The sequence below is a fragment of the Delphinus delphis genome, chromosome 2, assembly GCF_949987515.2.
Source record: "Delphinus delphis chromosome 2, mDelDel1.2, whole genome shotgun sequence".
Classification (NCBI taxonomy): Eukaryota; Metazoa; Chordata; class Mammalia; order Artiodactyla; family Delphinidae; genus Delphinus; species Delphinus delphis.
This window is the reverse complement of record NC_082684.1, coordinates 37,632,069-37,653,696: the sequence shown is the minus strand read 5'-3', so window position 1 is coordinate 37,653,696 and position 21,628 is coordinate 37,632,069. Positions and strand designations below refer to the sequence as shown.

At 38.9% G+C, this 21,628-nt stretch overlaps 1 long non-coding RNA gene across 2 annotated transcripts; it reads right to left on the bottom strand.

The window, feature by feature from the left end:
- Positions 1-7,814: 7,814 nt before the first annotated feature.
- On the bottom strand, positions 7,815-17,823 carry LOC132419520 (uncharacterized). Of its 2 annotated transcripts, XR_009518208.1 has the most exons (6): positions 17,535-17,551; positions 16,753-16,868; positions 14,816-14,923; positions 8,820-8,896; positions 8,126-8,213; positions 7,815-7,952 (listed from the first exon to the last, which is right to left on the bottom strand). It is a non-coding gene; the product is annotated as an uncharacterized lncRNA (long non-coding RNA). The 2 variants fall into 2 exon arrangements; XR_009518207.1 differs by lacking the exons at positions 7,815-7,952; positions 8,126-8,213; positions 8,820-8,896 and adding an exon at positions 15,754-15,825 and having other exon boundaries at positions 14,878-14,923; positions 17,545-17,823.
- Between the last annotated feature and the right edge of the window lie 3,805 nt (positions 17,824-21,628).

The following is a 21,628-nucleotide window of genomic DNA, read 5'->3' as shown; positions in this document are numbered from 1 at the left end:
ACTGCCAACAAACACATGAAAGAATGCTCAAATCATTAATCATTAGAGAAATGCAAATCAAAACTACAATGAGATATCATCTCACACCAGTCAGAATGGCCATCATCCAAAAATCTAGCAACAATAAATGCTGGAGAGGGTGTGGAGAAAAAGGAACACTCTTGCACTGCTGGTGGGAATGTGAAATGGTACATTCACTATGGCAAACAGTATGGAGATTCCTTAAAAAACTACAAATAGAACTACCATATGACCCAGCAATCCCACTACTGGGCATACACCCTGAGAAAACCATAATTCAAAAAGAGTCATGTACCAAAATGTTCATTGCAGCTCTATTTACAATAGCCCAGAGATGGAAACAACCTAAGTGTCCATCATCGGATGAATGGATAAAGAAGATGTGGCACATATATAAATGGAATATTACTCAGCCATAAAAAGAAATGAAATCGAGCTATTTGTAATGAGGTGGATGGACCTAGAGTCTGTCATACAGACTGAAGTAAGTCAGAAAGAGAAAGTCAAATACCGTATGCTAACACATATATATGGAATTTGAGGGGAAAAAATGTCATGAAGAACTTAGGGGTAAGACAGGAATAAAGACACAGACCTACTAGAGAATGGACTTGAGGATATGGGGAGGGGGAAGGGTAAGCTGTGACAAAGCGAGAGAGAGGCATGGACATATATACACTACCGAACGTAAAATAGATAGATAGTGGGAAGCAGCCGCACAGCACAGGGAGATCAGCTCGGTGCTTTGTGACTGCCTGGAGGGGTGGGATAGGGAGGGTGGGAGGGAGGGAGATGCAAGAGGGAAGAGATATGGGAACATATGTATATGTATAACTGATTCACTTTTTTATAAAGCAGAAACTAACACAGCATTGTAAAGCAATTATACTCCAATAAAGATGTAAAAAAAAAAAAAAAGAAAAAAAAATGATTTATTTGACCTAATTCATTTTATGAAGCTAGTATTACCCTGATACCAAAACAAGACACAGACAATACAAAAAAAGAAAACTACAGACCAATATGCAGCATGAATAAACACAAAAATTCTTAGCAAAATATCAGTAAATCAAATTTAGCAATATATAAAGAATTATATGCCATGACCAAGTGGGGTTAATTCCAAGGAAGAGAGACTGGTTCAACATTCATATATCAGTGTAACCTACTATATTAACAGGCTAGGAAAGAAAAATCATGTGATCATATCAATAGACACACAGAAAACATGTTTGACAAAATTCAACACTCACTCATGATAAAAACTTGAAAAATAGAAATACAAGGGAACTTCCTCAACTTGATAAAAAATTATCTACCAAAATATAAATCTAATATTATATTTAATGGTGAAAAACTGAATTCTTTCCCTCTAAGATTGGGAATAGGATGTCTGTGCTCATCATTCTTATTCAACACATCTAGCTGTTAAGATCTATCCAGTGCCATAAGATGTAGCCAGTGCCACAAGGCAAGAAAATGAAATAAAATGAATACAGATTGGAAAGAAAGTAATAAAACTGTTTTTGTTGATAGGTGATATAATTGTCTATATGAGCATCTCAATGAATCAACAGCAACAACAAAAAACCTCCTGGAATTAATAAGCAGTTATAGCAAGGTCATAGGATACAAGGTTAACATTACAAAAATCAATTGCTTTCTTATATGGCAGTAATAAACAACCAGAAATCAAAATTAAAAGCTCAATACCATTTAAATTAGCACTAATCAAAGTAAAATACTTAGGTATAAATCTATCAAAATATGTACAAGATCATTCTGAGCAAAACTAAAATCTTTGTATGAAAAGAAATCAAAGATCTAAATAAATGGAGAGATATTCAGTGTTCGTGCATAGGAAGACTCATTCAATATTATTAAATGTCAGTTTTTTCCAACTTAATCTGTAGATTCAACACAATCCCAATCAAAATCCCAGCAAGTTACTTTTGTGGGATCAGCAAACTGATTCTGAAGTTTATATCGAAAGGCAAAAGACCCAGCACAATACTGGAGAAGAAAAAAGTTGAAGGACTGATACTAACCAATCTCAAGATTTACTATAAAGCTACAGTAATCAAGACAGTGTGGTAGGGGTGAAAAAAATGGACACACTAGAGAGCCTAGAACAGACCCATGCAAATGTAGTCAATTGATCTTTGACAAAAGAACAAAGGCAATTCAATGGAGAAAGGATAGTCTTTTCAACAAACAGTGCTGGAGCAAGTGGATATCCACATGCAAAAATAAGTAGATAAATCTAGACACAGACCTTACACTTTTCACAAAAATTAAATCAAAATGGGTCACAGACCTAAACATAAAACACTAACTCTAAAACTCCTAGAAGATAATATGGGAGAAAATCCAGGTTATCTTAGGCTTGGAGATTTTTTAGATACAACACCAAAAGTATAATTCATGAAAGAAAAAATTGATAAGTTGGGGACTTCCCAGGTGGTCCAGTGGTTGAGATTCCGTGCTTCTAATGTGGGAGGGCGTGGGTTCAATCCCTGTTCAGGGAAGTAGGATCCCACATGCCATGCAGTGCAGCCAAAAGATTAAAAAAAAAATTTCTTGGGCTTCCCTGGTGGCGCAGTGGTTGAATGTCCGCCTGCCGATGCAGGGGACACGGGTTCGTGCCCTGGTCCGGGAAGATCCCACATGCTGCAGAGCAGCTGGGCCCATGAGCCATAGCCGCTGAGCCTGCGCGTCCGGAGCCTGTGCTCTGCAACAGGAGAGGCCACAACAGTGAGAGGCCCGCGTACCACCAAAAAAAAAAAAAAAAAAAAACTAAAACAAAAAAAAAATTTCTTGATAAGTTGTACTTCATTAAAATTAGAAACTTCTGCTCTGTGTAAAACACAAGAGTGAACCATAATGTAAACTATGGACTGTGGATGATTATGATGTGTCAATGTAGATCCATCAATTGTAATAAATGTACCAATCTGATAGGGAATGTTGATAATGGAAGAAGCTATGCATGTGTGGGGCAGGTGATATGTAGGAAATCTCTTTATCGTCCCCTGAGTTTTGCTGTGAACCTTAAACTCTTCTAAAAAAGTAAAGTATTAATTAAACAAACTTCTGCTCTGTGAGAGACACTGGGGAGAAAATGAAAAGATAAGCCACAAATTGGGAGATAATCTTTGCAAAATACATATCTCATAAAAGATTGGTATCCAAAATATACAAAGAAATCTTAAAACTCAACAATAAGAAAACAAACAACCCAATTTAAAAATGGGCAAAGGCTCTGAACAGAACCTCACCAAAGAAGATATACAGATGGCAAAGCATCATATGCAAATATGCTAAACATCATATAGCCTTAGGGGATTGCAATTAAAATAATGAAATACCACTACACAAGTATTAGAATGACTGAAATCTGAAAGACTGAGAACACCAAATGCTGGTGAGGACGTGGAGAAATAGGAGCTCTCATTCATTGCCAGTGGGAATGCAAAATGGTACATTTGCATTTGGAAAACATTTTGACAGTTTATTAGAAAACTGAAAATACTCTTACTATATAATTGAGCAATAGCACTCCTTGGCATTTACCCAAATACTTTGAAAATTTATGTTCACACAAAAACCTGCACACAAATGTTTATAGTAGCTTATTCATAATTGCCAAAAATTGGAAGCAACCAAGATTCACCAATGGGTGAATGAATAACCAAATTGGTATATCCATTCAATAGAATATTATTCAGTGATAAAAAAGCAATGAGCCATCAAGCCACAAAAAGACATGGAGTAACCTTAAATGCGTATTGTTAAGTGAAGGAAGACAGTCTGAAAAGGATACATGCTATATGATAACAAATATATGACATTCTGGGACTTCCTTGGCGGTCCAGCAGTTAAGACTCTGTGCTCCCACTGCAGGGGGTGCGAGTTCAATCCCTGGTGGGGGAACTAAGATCTCACATGCTTCACAGTGTGGCAAAACACAAAAACAAATATACGACATTCTGGAAAAGGCAATATCATGGAGATGGTAAAAAGATCACTGGTTGCCAGAGGTTTGGGGGCAAGGGAGGAATTAATAGATGGAACACAGAACTTTTTTAGGGCAGCAAGACTATTCTGCATGATACTGGAATGGTGGCTACATATCATTATATATCTGACAGAACAATACAAAGGGGCTTCCCTGGTGGCGCAGTGGTTGAGAGTCCGCCTGCCGATGCAGGGGACACGGGTTCGTGCCCCGGTCTGGGAAGATCCCACATGCCACGGAGCGGCTAGGCCCGTGAGCCATGGCCGCTGAGCCTGTGCATCTGGAGCCTGTGCTCCGCAATGGGAGAGGCCACAACAGTGAGAGGCCTGGCGTACCACAAAAACAACAACAACAACAACAAAAAAAGAACTTTAGTTAGTAACAATGTATCAAAATTGACTCATCAATTGTAGCAAATATACCACACTAAAACAAGATGTTAATAATAGAATAAACTGGTGTGTGTATGGTGGGAGTATATGGGAACTCTAATTTTCTCTGTAAACCTAAAACTGCTCAAAATAATAGTCTATTAATTTTTTAAAGTGTGGTATATCCATACAATGGGCTACTATAAAGTAATTTTTTAAAGCCCAAAATATATATATATATATATATATTTTTTTTTTTTTTTTTTTTTTTTTTTTTTGCGGTACGCGGGCCTCTCACTCTTGTGGCCTCTCCCGTTGTGGAGCACAGGCTCTGAAAGTGCAGGTCCAGGGGCCATGGCTCACAGGCCCAGCCGCTCCACGCCATGTGGGATCTTCCCGGACCGGGGCACGAACCCACGTCCCCTGCATCGGCAGGCGGACTCTCAACCACTGCGCCACCAGGGAAGCCCCCAAAAGCCCAAAATATTGGTACATGCTACAACATGGGTGAACTTCAGAAACATAACCCTGAATAAAAGAAACCAAATGCAAAGGTCTACGTATTGCAGTCATTTATTTCTATAAAATGTCCAGAAAAGGCAAATCTATAGACAGAAAGCAGATTAGTGATTGCCTGGCACTAGTAATAGGAGGGGCACTGACTGCATATGGGCAAAAGGGATCCTTTGGGGGTGATGGAAATGTTCTAAAACTAGATTGTGGTGGTGTTTGCATAGCTCCATAAATTTGCTAAAAATCATTGAATTATATATTTTCAAATGAGTGAATATTATGACATGTAAATTAAAACTGAATGGAGCTGTTTTAAAAGAACACATAAATAAAAGGTTAGTCATTAAATACTTTGAACTGATTATGGGTGCAGGGAATAAAGCAAAAAAGAGTAAACAAATGAAACAAGAGATATACCTTTTGAGGCTCAAATGATGAGACACGAACTAAGGAGTTTAATTCAAACTTCTGCACCAAGAATTTTATAGTTTTAGGTCATATATTTACGTCTTTGATCCATTTTCAGTTAATTTTTGTACACAGTATTAGGTAAGCGTCCAACTTCATTCTTTTACATGCAGATATCCAGTTTTCCCAGCATCATTTCTTGAGAAAATTGTTCTTTCCCCATGGAATGGTCTTGTCACTCTTGTCAAAAATCATTTGACCATACATGTGAGGGTTTACTTCTGGGTTCTCTATTCAGTTTAATGGGTCTTAATGCCTTTATGTCAGTACCACACTGTTCTGATTACTGTAGCTTTGCTAAGTTTTGAAATCAACAAGTGTGAGTCCTTCAGCTCTGTTATTTTTCAAGATTGCTTTAGCTATTCAGAGGCCCTTGAGATTCCATATGAATTTTAGGAACGGTTTTTCTCTTTCTGCCAAAAAATGGCATTTGGATTTTCATAGGGATTATATTTAATCTGTGGGTCACTTTGGGAAGTATTGATATCTTAACAATATTAAGTCTTCCAATCCATGAACTTGGTTTTTATTTCCATTTATTTGTGTCTTCTCTAATTTCTTTCAGCAATGTTTTGTGGTTTTCATTGTATAAATTAATTATATAACTTATAATTGTATAAGTTAATCTTTGGTTAACTCCTAAGTATTTTTTAATTTTTATTTTTTTAATAAATTTATTTATTTATTTATTTTTGGCTGTGTTGGGTCTTTGTTGCTGCATGCGGGCTTTCCCTAGTTGAGGCGAGCAGGAGCTACTCTTCATTGCAGTGTGGGGGATTCTCATTGCGGTGCCTTCTCTTGTTGCGGAGCACAGGCCTAGGCATGCGGGCTTCAGTAGTTGTGGCTCGCGAGCTCAGTAGCTGTCGCTCGTGAGCTCTAGAGCGCAGGCTCAGTAGTTGTGGCACACGGGCTTAGTTGCTGCGCGGCATGTGAGATCTGCCTGGCCCAGGGCTCGAACCTGTGTCCCCTACATTAGCAGGCGGATTCTTAACCACTGTACCAGCAGGGAAGTCCCAGTACTTTATTTTTTTAATGCTATTGTAAATGTAATTGTTTTCATAATTTCATGTAATTGTTTCCTTTCAGACTGTACAGTTAGTGTACAGGAAGGCAACTAATTTTTTCACGCTAACTTTGTAGCCTACTACTTAAGTGAATTCATTCATTGGTTCTAACAGGTTTGGGGGAGAAATCTTTAGGGCTTTCTACAAAAAAGATCATGCCATATGTAAACAAAGATGATTTTACTTCTTCCTTTCAGATTTGGATGCTTTTTATTTCTTCTTAAAATTTCTTTTCCTTGCCTAACTGCTCTGGCTAGAACTTCCAGTACTATGTTGAATAGAAGTGGCAAAAGTGGACATCCTTGTCTTTCACAAGGAAAGTGCTGTAAATGTTTAAAAACTGGTGACTCAATAAATATCAAATGAATGAATAAATCGGCCAGTGAGGAGCAAAACAAATGAGTATGGTTGCTTGATCTAAAGAAAGCTAGCTGCCAGGGTGTGAACAGCCCTATGGAGAGGTCTAGGGGAAGCCCAGTCAGGCATCCAGATGATTGCCTCCCAGCCAACTTATTTACTGCAACCTCACAAGAAATCCTCAGCCAGAACCATCCAGCCCAACTAAGCTACTCCTGAATTCCCAACCTTAGAAACTGCATGAAATCATAAAGGTTTCTTATTCTAAGCTACTGAGTTTTAGGGTCATCTGTTATGTACTAATAGATAATATAGACAGCAAATTAGTGAGTGAATGTGAAATGCCACTGCATAGCAATTGTCAAAACAGTATAACATAGGTCTGGGTAAGACATGTGGTTTTCTAAGGAGGTAGTGAAACAGTATCACAATCTCCTAAAAACAAATGATAGTACATCCTACTTCCTATCCTGTTTGAACAATGACCTTGTCTTTACAGATGCAAGGAAAGAAAAAGTAGAAAAACAATGATCTACATGGTCATTATTAAGGGATATCATCAAAGACCCCCCCCACCCAATACCCACCATATCTAGGTACAACAGTGCCTGAACTTCCACTATTAGAGAGTCATTCTTTTGAGTTCCTTTTCCTAGAGTCTTCCTATAAGTACATTAACAATTATATATAAATGCTCTCACAACAAATACCAAATATGTACAGAATGAAAAAGTACAAGATATGAAAAAGGGAAGGCTTTTTGGTAAAGATAGAAGCATCACTTTAAGGATTTATAACTGTTTTTCTTCACTTTTTCAATCATAGGTGAAATATAAACAGTTTTATCAGTTTTCTACAATAAACAAAATTAAAGTTAGGAATATTACAATAATATATGATCATTTTCTTTGCCCAAATTAACATCTATCATTCAGGAAAGTCTTTTTTTAATCTAAGGCAAATCTTTCTTGAAAAAAGCTCATGGAAAGCAATTTTTCCATTCAGATACATCAAGGGTCTTTATTGTTCCCTATACTTTTTTCAGCCTGGGATGATTCATAAACATTTTATTCATAAAGATGGGCAGCTGCTCTATTTGCTGAGTGAGCATCTGAATTTCCTATGAAGATCTTCCTTTCTCTATAGCAAAAGAAAAAAACACTTCCTTATAGTTATCAGTTATGTTTATAGTGACAAAATCAAAATTAATATTCAGAACCACAGAGTTTACCAAATTGGCTAATATCAAAATCTAGATTTTTAAAAAGAAACAAATTTGAAAGAGTAACTCATCTATCTGTCAATATACTTACAGACTTCCAAGATGGCTCATTTGCACCAATTTCCTGAATCCTCTCTTTCACAGCTTCCTCCATGGCTGGTATGGGGACAACACTGTTGCTGGGAAGAGTAAACAACTGACTAAGGAATTTCTGATAGTGGGATCACAGTTTTAGTTTTCCAGTGGAATGAACACAGAGGTGTGTCTGTTTTTCCTTATGGATCAAATCTTTTCAACATTTATCCCAAATTTTCTGCCTGTCTTTTGGTCCTTCAAAGTGAAAAATGTTGTATCTTTCAAAGTTCTTGGCCAGGATAGCTTCATCTTTATCCTAAATATACTGACATACATGTTAAACTCCCATTTCGAATTTAATATGAAGACATCTATTTCCCTCCTTTTGAAATATAAATACAGTCATAGTATGAAACCTTAGGACAGAAAACCCCACATAGAAAGAAAGACTTATGAGTCATCAAATGAGAATGGTAACAGGGGTTGAAATGATGGTACTGGGAAATCATTTCTAGAATTCAGTAACTGAGTATAGAGAAGGAAAATTTTAAAGGAGATCAAAAAGATGAAAGTTAGAAGACAGTAGGTTTTAGCTTAAAAAAATAAGAATTTTCTTAAAATTAGGGCTGTCTGAAAATGTAATGGCTTTTGGAGGGGGTGGGCAGTAAGTCCTTGTCACTGGAAATATTGAAATAGACACAGATAAATACCTGTAAAGAATGTTGACTGAAAACTTGGTATATGAACTTTAATATTGCGTCCACTTCTAAGATTTTGTATTTCTGTGCTACAGATGAAAAAAAAAATACAATTTTAGGATCACAATCACAGTTCATGATAGAGTTGAGGATTAGAATACTAATCCTGACTAAGACTTCTAAATCCTGACATAATGCTCTGAACCAGAGTTTGATGAATGTCAGTAGCTTAGCAAAAGTGTGCCAAGGAAGCAAAAGGGTTTTTCAGGTCTGTATTAAGTGAATAAGTGAGAGGGGAATAAAAGTCCTCTAAAGCAAGAACAGGGTATGAGAGGAAATGTCTAAAGAATAAAAACGAACAAAGCAAAAGAATTTATCATTATACTTGTATTTTAATTTCACATATATTTATTTGGTGTGCTCTGTATACATAACGTAGTGCTACATATTCCTGAGGACAGAAATAAATTAGATAGTATCTACTCACTATGTTAATAAGTACAATAATAAGACAAAATATAAGTGCCACAACAAAGTATAAACATTTTCTTTGTGAACTGGAGAATAAAGAGATCATCTGGAATAGAGATGACCCAAGGAACAAAAATAAATTTCCAAAAATAGATGGTATTTGAGATGGTTCTTGAGAAGTGGATTCATTCATTCAACAACCAAAAAATTCACCACATTGCAAGTTTGGTCATTCATTCATTCCATAAATTTAAGTATTTTAGACCTATTTATTGAATTCTGCTAAATTTCAAACATGGTAAGTATTCAGCAGTGAACAAAATAGATAAAAATCTCTGTCCTCAAAGAACTTATACCCAGCAGGGAGTAAGGGTGGAAGAGAAAATAAGTTAAACCAATAACTTATATATATTCGACAGAGATAAGTACTATGGAGAAAGATAAAATAGGGAAGGGGGACAGTGTAGGAAGGGTGAGGGAGGTGTTGCAATTTCAAAGTGAGTGGTCAGGGAAGGCCTCACCAAGAAGGTGATATTTGAGCAAATACATGAAAGAGCTGATGACAGAGTGAGCTCTGCAGATATCAGGAGGGAGAGCTATAGGAAGTAGGAAGAGTAAATGCGAAGGCTTGATGTGGAAGTGAGAATGGTGTCTGAGGACCAGTGCAACTAGAACGAGAGAGAGAGAAAGCAGAGGGGAATAAGGTCCAAGGAGATAGGAACTCTACTGTGATAAGACCTTGTAGGCCAGTCTGAGGCCACTGTAAAGACTTTGGATAAAATTTCCACAGGGGGGCTTCCCTGGTGGCGCAGTGGTTGAGAATCCGCCTGCTGATGCAGGGGACACGGGTTCGTGCCTTGGTCCGGGCAGATCCCACGTGCCGCAGAGCGGCTGAGTCCGTGAGCCATGGCCGCTGGACCTGCGCGTCCGGAGCCTGTGCTCCGCAACAGGAGAGGCCACAGTGGTAAGAGGCCCGTGTACCGCAAAAAAAAAAAAAAAAATTTCCACAGGAGTGAGTGTAATCTAGGTAGAGGGAAAAGCAAGAACAAAGATGGAGAAGCAAGGGGAAGGGGGGAAATTTTGAGGAGCACAAGAACTCTTTCCAGGATCATAGTATCTAGAGGAGTAAGGGAGATAAATAAGGGTGGAAAATATAATAGAAAAGGCCTAAATATAACACAGAAGCATTGGAATTTAATTTCTGAGTCAATGGGAAAGTATTAAAAGCATGAGTAAAAACATTGAAGCTGTACTTTACAACAATTAGGATGGTTAGAATAACAGAGTCTAATAACAGGCAGCTAATAAATGCAGAACAAATACTATAATTTTTTTAAAATTTTTATTGGAGTATAGTTGATTTACAGTGTTGTGTTAGTTTCTGCTGCACAGCAAAGTGAGTCAATTATACATACACATATATCAACTCTTTTTTTAGATTCTTTCCCCATATAGGTCATTACAAACTTATGGTTACAAGGTGGTAAGGTGGGGGTGAGGGATAAATTGGGAGACTGGGATTGACATATACACACTACTACATATACACACTACTATATACATATACACACTACTATATACACACTACTATATTCATATACTACTACTATATAAAATAGATAATAAGGACGTACTGTATAGCAAAAATACTATATTTTAAAATATCAATATTTTGTCATTCCTAGTGAAATAATTAATTCAGGTAAGGCTCATCAATGAGCTCTAAAGCCATTAAGTGAAAAATTGATGGGAAACTAGATAATCTCACAGTGATTTAATAATGGTTACAAGACATCATGTAAATAACAACCTCAATGGTGTAAAAGTAAAAGTTTAAGTGAGAGAAGTCAGGAAATAGAACAGGGAAAGAGAATGAAAGGAAAGAGCAAGGACAACAAAAATCTTCACTTTACTAAATTAAAGATCAAGAGGTATCATAAAGAGTTGAAACAACAAGAGAAAGTGTCAGTATATTAATTTAAATCACAAAGATAACCTATGGAAGAACTAAAAATAATATAATTCTACTGTGAAGATGAGAGAAAGGCAATGAAGAACTAGTGCCAGTTATCTAAATCTTCCACCATAGGTGGAAGTCAAGAGACAATTTCTAAAGTTGAATTCAGAAAGGAGAAAGCTCTTCCTTGCAGCAGAATGCCAGTAATACAGGTTAGGAAATAGATACATGGAGGAAAGTTTGATGAGAAAGAGCATATTTAATATTATATATATACAAGGATATGTTTCTTTTTATTATTTTAATTGACATTTGAAAATTCTTTGAATTCTTTTAGTCTACTGACACAGGGTACATTTGGTTGAAAGAGAAAAGGCAGAGTGAAGAGACCATTCCATAGTGAAAAGAAAGAGAAAAGTCAGAGTAAAAAGAAACCAGGCCCTATGTGAATATGAAAGGACAAGAAGATACCATGGCATCATGTAGAAGCTGGAAAAGGCAAACACATTATCCCCTAGAACCTCCAGAAGGAATGCACCTCTGCCACCACCTTGATTTTAGTTTGCTGGACCTGTGTAGGACTTCTAACCTACATAACTGTAAAATAATACATGTGTGTTGTTTTAAGCACTGGGTTTGTGGCAATTTATTTATTTATTTATTTAGGCTTTGCCGGGTCTTAGTTGCGGCACATGGGAGCTTCGTTGTCGCATGCGGCATCTCTTAGTTGTGGCATGTGGACTCTTAGTTGTGGCAAGCAGGTGTCTTAGTTGCGGCACACAGGTTTCTTAGTTGCGGCACACAGGTTTCTTAGTTGCGGCATGTGGACTTTTAGCTGCAGTATGCGAACTCTTAGTTGCGGCATGCATGCGGGATCTAGTTCCCCAACCAGGAATCAAACCCAGGGCCCCTGCTTTGGGAGTGTGGAGTCCTACACACTGGACCACCAGGGAAGTCCCTGTGGTAATCTGTTAGAGCAGCAATAGGAACTAATACACCAGCTCTCCTCCATTCACTCTTGCAAACATGAATGTCAATTATATCTGAACCCATACCTGGATTCAGATATAATTGTATGCCCCCAATATTAGCTCTTATATTTAGGTCTATGATTCATTTTTAGTTCATTTTTGTATATGGCACAAGACATGAATCAAAGTTTTTCCTTGCTCTCTCTTTCTTTTTTTTCTTTTTGGCATATGGATCCAATTGTTTCAGAATCATTTGTTGAAAAAGACTCCCCTTTCATCACTAAATTGTCCCTCTATCTTTATTTAAAATAACAACACAACAGATGTCCATATATGTGTGGTTCTCTCTGAACTTTCTATTCATCCCATTTATCTTTTTATTTATCTTTACACTAATATCACACTGTACTGATTACTGTAGCTTTAAATAAATCTTTTTTTTAAATAATTCTTGAAATCAGATGGTGTTAACCCTTCAACTTTGCTACTCTTTTTCAAAGAATTTCAACAGTGTTTGGCTATTCTAGGTCCTTTGCATTTGCATATGAATTTTACAATCAGCTTGTCATTCTTATAGATGATGATAGTACTCTTCTCCCAAACAAACTTTATAAAAGTAAAATGAAAATTATTTGGCACCCTGAAGTAAAAATGGAAAAACAGTAGTGTAACTCTTTACTTTCCTGATTAATAAAATGAAAACACAAAGGGGATTTCATCAAGCACTAGAAAGCATTAAGAAAATGCTTCACCATGCAGGCGTAGAGAATGGATTTGAGGACACATGGAGGGGGAAGGGTAAGCTGGGATGAAGCGAGAGAGTGGCACTGACATATATACACTACCAAACGTAAGGTAGATAGCTAGTGGGAAGCAGCCGCATAGCACAGGGAGATCAGCTTGGTGCTTTGTGACCACTTAGAGGGGTGGGATAGGGAGGGTGGGAGGGAGACGCAAGAGGGAGGGGATATGGGGATATATGTATACGTATAGTTGATTCACTTTGTTATACAGCAGAAACTAACACAACATTGTAAAGCAATTATACTACAATAAAGATGTTAAAAAAAAAAAAAAGAAAGAAAGAAAAAGAAAATGCTTCACCAAAAGCAAAAATTCCAAAATGTGAAAATCAAATTTTGGGTAATTCTTCTGTGAAATTCTTAAAATAGCCCAAATTTTTGTTCTTCAATACATACTTACCCCTTCAGGGAAGAAGCATAAATAATAATTCCATTGTCTATTCCTAAAACAAAGATTAGATATCTCAAAAATTGGGACTCTAATTCCAGGGAAATGCTCTTACAGCAGTGAAAGTATATCCCAATTATGTATTAGTCATAACAGAATCAATAGGAGAAAGCTCAGAGATCACCTAGAAGTTCTCAACCCAGATGACATATTAGAATCTCAAAGAGGAGTTTAAAAAATACGTATGCCTGGGCCCTACCATGAGTTCTGATTGATCTTAACTGATCTAGGATGGAGACTAGGCATATATATTGTAAAAGCTGCCCAGATAATTCTAATGTGATGATAGAGAAGGACTGTCCAACTATTTATATTTTCTTTTATATATGATAAAACTAAGGCAGGGAGAAATTGACTTTCTCAGGAACGGAACTAATAAGTATTAACTAAAACAATAGAATATAATATTTACCAAAAATTGTTATTAGTTATTGGTGATAACGATACTACCCCCAAAACACAGTGCCTTAAAACAACAAAAATGTATTATCTAACAAGATTTTGAGAGTGGCTTACTTGAGTGATCTGGTTCAGGGTCTCCTGTGACATTGCTGTCAAGTTGTCACGTGGAGATGCAAACATCTGAAGGTATGACTGGGGCTGGAAAAAAATGCTTCTAAGGTAGCTCATTCACATGACTGTTGGCAGGATGTTTCAGTTCTTCCCTGGCTATTGGGAGCACGCCTCAGTTTCTTGCCACAAGGGCCTCTCCAAAGCACTGTTTGATATGTCCTCAGGATAGGGCAGCTGGTTTACCAGAATGAATGATCCAAGAGAGGGAGCAAGGAGGAAGTCATGATGCCTTTTATGACCTACAGACATGCCTCCACTGCTGCCATATTCTACTCATTAGAAGCTAGTTACTAAATCCAGCCCACACTCAAAAGGAGGGGAATTAGCCACCACGCTTTGAAGGAAAGAGTATCAAAGAATTTATGGTCTCATTTTAAAACCACTACAGGAATACTGTCTGTTTGGGTTTTTCACGTAAAACAATGTATTTAAAAATTATATACTCCTGCACTGGGGATACAAAGAAAAGAGACAGAGGCAAAAACCTTATAGAACTTACCTCCTATGACAAGAAGGACACTAAATAAGTATAAAAATTAATAAAATACTTTTAGATAGTCATAAGTGCTGCAGATAGAAAAGAATAATGTAACCGTGATCAGGGAAGGGAAATGAGGAAGTAACTCTTGATAGTGTGATTAGACAGGCCTCCTATGGATATATTAAGATAACAGATCATACTATACATTCTAATAGAAAACCTGACTTTATCATCTAACAAGGTGAGGGCTGCTAACAAAATACCATAGATTGGATGACTTAAACAACAAACATTTATTTCTCACAGTTCTGGAGACTGGGAAGTCCAAGATCAAGGTACCAGTCAATTCAGTTCCTAGTAAGCCCCCACTTCTTTGCTTGCAGTGTCTTCACTCAGATCTCTTTTCTTCTTCCTGTAAGAACAATAATCCCAACATAGGGCCCCACTCTCATGACATCATCTAAACCTAATTATCTCCCAAAGGTTCACCTTCAAATAACATCACATCGAGGGTTAGTTAGGGCTTCAATATATGAACTTGGGGCAGACAAAATTCAGTCTAATATACATACTACTATATATAAAATAGATAACTAATAAGAACCTACTGTATAGCACAGGAAACTCTACTCAATACTCTGTAATGGCCTATATGGGAAAAGAATCTAAATAAGAGTGGATATATGTATACGTACAGCTGATTCACTTTGCTGTACACCTGGAACTAACACAACATTGTAAATCAACTATACTCCAATAAAAATAAAAATAAAAAAATTCAGTCTATAGCAGCTATCTTTCATATCTATACATTTCAATATTTCCTTTAAAACTACATCCATCTTGATGGAAATCTGTATCCTTTTTTTTTTTTACAATTGTAAATAATGCTGTGATAAACACCTTTATACATATATCTTTGTGTACATGTATAAATATTTCTGTAGGATGAACTCCTAGAAGTGAAATTATTTGGTCAAAGTAAACACATATTTAAATTTTAGATAATATCAAACTGCCCTTCAAAAAGGTTGTAAAAATGTACACCTCCTCAAAATGGAAGAAAGTTTCTGTAGTTACTGCTAGTGTGAACATGTACATCAAAAGATTTTACTTATCTCTTACAAATGGGCCATTCTTGGTCTTCATTTTATTTGATAAATATGTAACATGTGACATAGTTAATTACCCTTTCTTCTACAAAACACTTTCTTCACTTGTCTTCTAAGGCTGAATCCTCACCTGTTTTCCTCCTAACACAATGGACTCGTCTTTTCGATCTTCCTTCCTGGTTCTTCCTCATCTCCTTGAATTCTAGACATTGAAGTGTCATAGGGATCAGTTCTCAGTCCTCTCTCTACCTACACCCATTCCCTTGGTCAGATCACATCCAATCTCATGGATTTAAATACCACATCTCCACTTGGATGACTAAGAGGCATCTAAATATATCTAAAGCTGGATTTATCATCTTAACCCTAAAACCTGGTCCTTCCACAGTGTCACCTAATATATTTCAACTCAGTAAATGGCAACTCCATCTTTTCAGTTGCTCAAGCCAAATCCTTGGTTTCTTTTTCTTATGCCCCAACTTCCTCTCTTCTTTCAGATTTCTGCTCAAATCAGATCCTGCCTCCCATCACCATTCCCTACACTCTTAATTTACCTATTTTTTTTTTAAATAGCATGTCTTGGGAATTCCCTGGCAGGCCGGTGGTTAGGGATTCGCATTTCCACTGCAGAGGGCCCAGGTTCAATCCCTGGTCCGGGAACTAAGATCCTGCAAGACGCATGGTGTGGCCAAAACAACAACAACAAAAGCATGTCTCAATATGTAAAATTAGAGTATATATTTTTTCAGAGGATCATTGTCTCCTCATCAGAATATTAGCTGAAGGTAGAAACTTAGCTGGTTCTCTATGGTATCTCCAGCACTTAGAGCAGTGTTTTTGGTTGTTGTTGGCATAGTGGCCACTCTATATAATTATTTGTTCAATAAATGAATGAATTGTACAGGTCATACATAGATAATATAATTGGAAACCAGGCCGATGAGGTGGCAAAGGCAGATAAAGCATCCAAGGTTCGGGCCTAGCCTAGGCACTAATATGGAGCTTTAAGCAACTTATCCTTCAAAGTCTTTTTTCATCTGTAAAATGGGGTTTATGCCATATTCTTCAGAAAACAAAGACATTTGGAATGGTCACTATCTACTTGGACAATACACAAAAGTTTCACTACCTGCAACTTCTAGGAACATTTGCTTCAATTCTTCTCTTAATTTCACCTGCTCAGGTATAACACGACTTGAGCGTAGATTTTCAGAGGCTCTTAGGTTGTATTTCCAAAATGCCCACCTAGACAAACTTTTGAGACTTGTAAAGGCAATTATCAGGAAAAAAAAAAAATCGCCTAATTCCATTATGGTGATGGTTGCAGAGCTCTTTAAATATGTTAAAAATCATTGAATTGTATACTCAAAACAGGTTAATTTCATGGTATGTAAATTACATCTCAAGAAAACTGTTAATAAGAAATTAGAGATTCTCTAATTCCATATATGTGGCTCCCGTAAGATATCATCAGAATTTAAGAATAAGGTAAAAGCCATCTACCAAAACCCCAAAACGGAAAATGAATAAAGTTCAATAGATGAGCTCTGCCATTGACTTACACCATCCTAAGAAATGGTCTGTAAAAGAAACCCAGATATTTAGTGCTACTTGAGTAACAGATAAATTAGAGAACTGCATCGGGATAACTGTAAGCTGAGTGTCTAAGAACCAGCCAAGTTCCTCGAGCACAGACAGCACTCAACGGACTCAACTTGCAGGACCAGAAGATTGCTCCCCAGTCCTGCAGTCCCGCTCCCCAAGCAAACGCCCAATCTCACTTCTCCAGAGTGGACGTCTACGAGGAGTGTCCGCCCTCGTTGGTCACTTGGCATCTAACCCCAGATGTGAGTGGGGGATCGGACAAAGCCTAGATTCGCAAAGCTGACGACCCTCCCCGCACTGGCCAACCTGGGGTTACCCCGGACGCTGAGGGAACCACGCGGGCTGGGCTTCAACCTTGGCCGAGCATCAGATTCGCCTGAGAAGGCTTTCAAAACTGTCAGGGGCATCACCCAGTCGCTCCGATTCAGTTTCGGGGTGGGGGCCCTGACACCAGTCTGACGGAGCCGGGGAGCAACAACGCCGGACGCCGCCCCACACTCTGCAGCTCTACCCACTGCCGGCCAGCCCGACGCCCGTCAAGCTCCCCACGCGGGACACGGGCCAGAACGCTCCAGCACAGGCCCTGTGCCCTCCACCCGCGCCCGCCTCCCGCGCCCGCCTCCCGCGCCCGCCTCCCGCGCCCGCCAAAACGGTCTCCCGCGAGACCGCCCCTCGGCTCCGCCCCCTGCCCCGCCACCGAAGGGCTGATTCCCTCTTCAGCTGGTTCCCCGCCCACACGAAGGCGAGATCTGGAACGGCTTTTTCCACCAGCCAATCATTTCCGTCAGCCAGTCACCACCAGTTCCTCCGCATCTCCTTCGCCCTCATCCGTCCGCAGTGTCACACGGCACTCGCCCTACAGCCAAGGGTTACCCACGTTCCCGCCTCAGTGAGCTGCGCAGGCGCAACCTGGTTTAGCGGAGCGCAGGCGCAAACTTGCGAACGGCTGTAAGGAAGAGGAACGGGTGGTTCCGCGCGTCCTTGGAGGGAGTGGCTACTCCAGTTTGGCTAAGTCCTCCGTGGAAGCTTGAGTAGGAGTGCTGCACAGGAAGGTGGAGTTCGCCTCTGCAGCCGCACTTGTCGCTAGGGTGTGTTGGAGCGCAGGCAAAGGTTCAGGGTAGGGAAGAGTCCCTAATAGCCTTTGTTTCGCGGAAGGAGACTTCTGTAGTTGGAAGTTCCGAGTCTGGTAGACTGGGGAGGAGGGGTTGTTCCCACCTTGTCAGACCTGCACACAGGCGCCTTGCCCCTGAGGAAAGAGTCGCCGGGCAAGAAAGTACCTGGTGGCTGCCTGCTGGCTCCTGTACTTGTGTGGCAGCAAGCCGCATTAATCTGACGCGAAGATGTTTCTGCCAGGATAGTTGGGGATGCTTGGAATCTAGAGTCGAACTCAGAAACCCAAACCTTATTTCCTCTAAGAAAATTCGAGTTCAGCCCAGGACTTGATCAAGGGTTACATGGCAGGTTAGAGACAGATGTTCAACAAGAACTAAAGTCTTCTTGCACGCCATTGCTATTTTCCACCGTGCTGAGTGGAACACATGCTAAATGGAGCTCCATAAATTTACCATTTCTCCTCAAACTCTTGCTGTCCTCCATATGTCGTCTCCCCAGTCTTGGACCTAGGGTCAGTTTCTTGTATGGCCCCTTAGAAAATTAAGCATTCCAGTTGACCTCTCCCTGTCCCACACCTGAAGGAGATCTAAATGCTTAAACTAGTGGATCTGGTTGTCATGTTTACTTTTGGTCATTTGGCTAGTTTCTAGTTTGGGGCAATTATGAACAATGCTGCCATGAATAATTTTGTAAATGTCTTTTTGTAGAATATACATACATATTTCTGTTACCTATATATGTAGGAGTGGAGCTGCTGGTTCATAAGGCATGCCTGTGTTCAATTTTAGATACAAACTGTGGGAGGTTTCTAGAATAATGGCTCCCTAAAAGTGTGCTTGTCCTACTCTCCGGAACCTGTGAGTATATTGGGCTACATGGCAAAAGAGAATTAAGGTTGCTAATCAGCTGACCTTAAAATATGGAGATTATTCTGGATTGTCCAAGTGGGCCTAATGTAATCACAACGATCCTTAAAAGAGGAGGGAGGCAGGAGGAAGAGAATAAAAGAAATAGTCATACGAAAAAGACTGGGCAGACTTCATGACCCTGGCTTTGAAGGTGGAAGAAGGAGGCAATGTGCCAAGAAAGTGGGCATCTTCTAGAAGATGGAAAAGACAAGGAAATGGATTCTCCCCTCCCCAGAAGGAACTTAGCTCTGAGACCTCCAGAAATGCAGGATAATAAATATTTGTTTCAGCCACAAAGTTTGTGATAATTTGTTACAGCAGCAGGAAACTGATAACACTGCCAAACTTTTCCAAAGTAATTTTATCAATTCATACACTTTGAGAGCTTTGAAAAAAAATGTCCATACTTTACCCTCACACCACACTCACTGAACTGGAATCTCTGGATAAGCCCAGAAAAAGAAATGATTTTTTAATTAGGTGATTCTGCTGCATCTTGAAGGTTGAGAACTATTTGTCTAAATCCTTAAATCTAAATTCATGTCTCATCATTGAAGAACAGAGTGGCAGCGATTTGGCCACAAGATAAAAGCAGTTCTAGAAAAGATTTGTTCCAGGTAGTGGAAGGGTTCCTCTCCCTTGTCTGCTCAGAGTTAACATAGCTAATCTTTTACAGTTAACTCGTTGAACAATCAGTTTCTACTAATACAATTCATAAAGGAGCATTAAGACTAAGGACTCTGTACTTGCAGAAGATTTTTCTTTAACATGCTTATGAAGTGGCTCCTTGAGACACTTCCGCATCTTGGCACGTTCACCTTCATGGAGAACTTGACCCCAAGAGCTGACAGTACTTGCAATTCCTCAAAAAGAAGGAGTTGGAGAAGTGGGGAAACAGCTAGCCTGGCTCGTTGAGTTGTGCAGTCCTTCCAGCTCTTTGTGCTGAGGCCGCAGCAGGCAGCTGACCCTTGGGCCATGACCCTGGGGAATCCTGAACAAGAAGGTGGTTTTCTTAGAGGTTGGGTTGCAGGTGGAGGCTCTGGACAGGGTGTCCCTTCATTTCCTCAAGGATATTCTTCAGAAGAAAGGTAAGTGAACTTCTTACATTGCATCCAGGGATCCTGGAGTCAACTTACTTGGTAGTGATACCACCAACTGCTGGGCCCCCCTTGGCAACAAATTCAAAAGTCCTAAGAAGCCCTGGGCAGTTTTCATTAAAAATATGTCATCTAAAAAGAAATGAAATTGAGTTACTTGTAGTGAGGTGGATGGACTTAGAGGCTGTCACACAGAGTGAAGTAAGTCAGAAAGAGAAAAGCAAATACCATATGCTAACATATATATGGAATCTAAAAAAACAAAGGTTATGAAGAACCTAGGGGCAGGACAGGAATAAAGATGCAGACGTAGAGAATGGACTTGAGGACATGGGGAGGGGGAAGGGTAAGCTGGGATGAAGTGAGAGAGTGGCATGGACATATATACACTACCAAATGTAAAATAGATAGCTAGTGGGAAGCAGCCGCATAGCACAGGGAGATCAGCTTGGTGCTTTGTGACCACCTAGAGAGGTGGGATAGGGAGGGTGGGTGGGAGATGCAAGAGGGAGGGGATATGGGTATATATGTATATTTATAGCTGATTCACTTTGTTATACAGCAGAAGCTAACACAACATTGTAAAGCAATTATGCTCCAATAAAAATGTTATATATATATATATATATATGTCATCAAAAGGAATGAAGAGTGAGCCAGTGTTCAAACTATAAACTAGTAGGAGCTAACAGTTCAAGTACTTTCCTGACTAGTGTCAAATGTCAGTTTCCCTTTAAAATTTGAAATACTCCATGGCATGCTGAGCTCCAGAGTGCCTTGGCACACATTTGAGACCCATGGCTGTCAGTTTAGAAGTTGTTCTCATCTTTTCCTTGAATGAGTATTCAAGATAACCATTTTCTTCCAAAGTGTTACTTTTATAAGGTCCAGTGTAACTTCACACCTTCCACCCTGAAGATCCCTCTAAAACTAAGCCCCACAGGAGTCCTTTTCAATTGACCACAGCAGGCGCTGAGTGTCCACTCTGGCCTGTTCAGATTCTGACCTGTTCCCACAGAGGACATCTTGGATAAATCTAAAACTACCTTGGAAGATGAGCAGTTTCGTATTCTAAATGAAAAAAATTAGAGATTATATATTTAAAAACAGTCCATTAACTTAGATATCGGCCTACATCTAGGAAAACTGGCAGACACTATAAATACTAAGAAAATTTAAAACACAATATAGTCTATTGCACATTTTTAAGAATTCTTAATGACTTTCCTACCCTTCAGCATTTCACATCTGATTTTCAAACTCTCAGTTAATCAAATAGATA